This window comes from Ambystoma mexicanum, chromosome 2q (genome assembly GCF_040938575.1).
Source record: "Ambystoma mexicanum isolate Mex_15411 chromosome 2q, UKY_AmexF1_1, whole genome shotgun sequence".
Lineage (NCBI taxonomy): Eukaryota > Metazoa > Chordata > Amphibia > Caudata > Ambystomatidae > Ambystoma > Ambystoma mexicanum.
In genome coordinates, this window is record NC_090924.1 from 303,892,588 (window position 1) to 303,894,529 (window position 1,942).

The 1,942-nt window shown below is 61.7% G+C and overlaps 1 protein-coding gene across 1 annotated transcript in view; it reads left to right on the forward strand.

The window, feature by feature from the left end:
* The first annotated feature begins 238 nt into the window (after nucleotides 1–238).
* The window catches only part of GNG13 (G protein subunit gamma 13), a 280,995-nt gene continuing 279,291 nt past the window's right edge, over nucleotides 239–1,942 (forward strand). Inside the window, exon 1 of the mRNA XM_069647270.1 lies at nucleotides 239–375. The gene's annotated coding sequence lies outside the window, so the exon portion shown is untranslated. The remainder of the gene's footprint in view (nucleotides 376–1,942) is intronic.

Genomic DNA, 1,942 nt, shown 5'->3' on the forward strand with positions numbered 1-1,942 from the left:
CATTAACCGGCCCTGGGGGTGATCTCGGGGCGAAGGCACCTTCTTCGCAGTCCTCGCGCCCGCTGCCGGTCCCCCACCCTCTGCCGCTCCCACTCGCACGGGCTTTCCTCCAGGATCTCTCGGCGCTCCCAGCCTAATCCCTGCCTCCCCGCCCCCCCCAGCGCTGGGCAGAGCCCGGTCCCTTGGAATAAAAGGCCCTCATCCTCCTCCTGCGGCCCCCGCCCCCTCCCGCAGCTGGATCGCGCGGGCATCTCTGGATTATTGCAGGGACTGCACGCTGCGGCTGGCACTGCCGAGCCCCTCCAGAGGACGCGGCTGTCTCGTGTTGCCAGTGGCGGGACGTGGAATCCGCGCGGGGGACTGTTGCCTCTCCATGTAAGTGGGCCAATCTCCATCCACATGCTATGCTTTAGGGGGTCCTGTCATCTCGCGCACCTGTGCTAGGGGGTGCTAGTCGCTAAACCCGTTCTAGCACTGTGACATTTTTTACGCTGCACCATGGTATTTGTAGTCATGGATTATACCTAGCTGGGAAATAGCGAAACTTCAAGGGTCGCGATTCGGATAAGTAGCCGCTGGGCTGCGGAGCCCACGCGCAGGTGCTTTTGACAGTTTAGCTGTGAAAGTTTTCCCTCAGCTGTTGATGAGGTGTGTGTGGTGGTCCTGGCAAAGCACAGCCGCGGGGCCAGGTATGGGGGACGCTTGGGGGGGCTCCTCAAGGCACACTGCGCGTGTTGCCTCTTGCACACTATATATAATCTGACGCTGTGTGGGCAGCTGGGTTTCTTTCATTTCGCCGAGCCTACTTTGGGGGGGGGGCTTCGCACCGCTGCTGCAAGGCAGTTTTACAGAAATCCTGGGAAAGAAAGAAAGCGCCCCCACCCGCTGCCGTGCTGCGTTACCCGCATCCACGATCATGGGGGGGGGGGGGGCGAGTGGATGGGCACTACATGCCCTGGGGGGGTCCTACATGCAAGCACACCACAACTCGCCCCTCTCGTTCGGCCTTGCACTTAAAGTCGAGTCCTATAGTAATACTAGGGGTCGTTATTTCTTATTTCGGTAATTTCGCGGCGACGTTTGGTAGGTCTTCTGTCGAGTAAAGCAGGTAGCGCCCCCCTTACGCAGCGACGACTACCTCCGCGGGCACGGCCCATGCCTGGTCAGTTGTGCGCCCCTCCCTTGCACCGCCGTGCTCCTCGCGTGTACATGTGCACACAGGCATGGCCCACGGGCGTAAACATGCTCTTGACGTTGACGCGTAAACGCTACACTGCTCCTGGCGTAGGTATGCCCCCCCCCCTCTGGGTAAACAGACATGTAACTCCCGTGAGCGCAGTGGTGACTCTCAGGCGGACACGTGCATGCACGCCCCTCGTGTGATCTCAGGCACGCCACTTTGTACATACAACCCTGCCTTTTTGTTATCGGCGCCGACCTGTCCCTCACCTGGATACCGACGTTACTCGAGTGGTCGAATGCATGCTCATGAAGTGATCAGGCACGTCACTAATGCGGGGACACACACACGCCCCTCACTTGAACTTCCCAACGCGGGCACGTGTACGGCAGGGTACACCGTGCGGGGTTCAGAGATAGCGACTGTTGCCTGCGGCTGGGGAGGTGGTGCCCGAGGCTGGGTTGCCAACAGGGGGTCTGGACCTCGCCGCTGCGCCTCCACCTGCTGCTGCTCCGGGAGCGGAGGGCCGTGCGGGGCTGGTCTCGGCGCTGCTGCTGCCGCCTTCAGTGGTCTGCACTGCCGCAGTGTAAAGTGCAGGGAGCGCAGCATCGATCGCCCTGTGCACAGGAGAAGCGCCGAGGGCACACGCCCACAGACACACGCAGAGTCCCCCCCAGGACCCGTGCAGTGGTCAGCGCTAGAGACACTCTCGCGATCTGCACAGAGACCCCGTGCGGAGGGAAGCAGCCCCCCTCTCTGAAA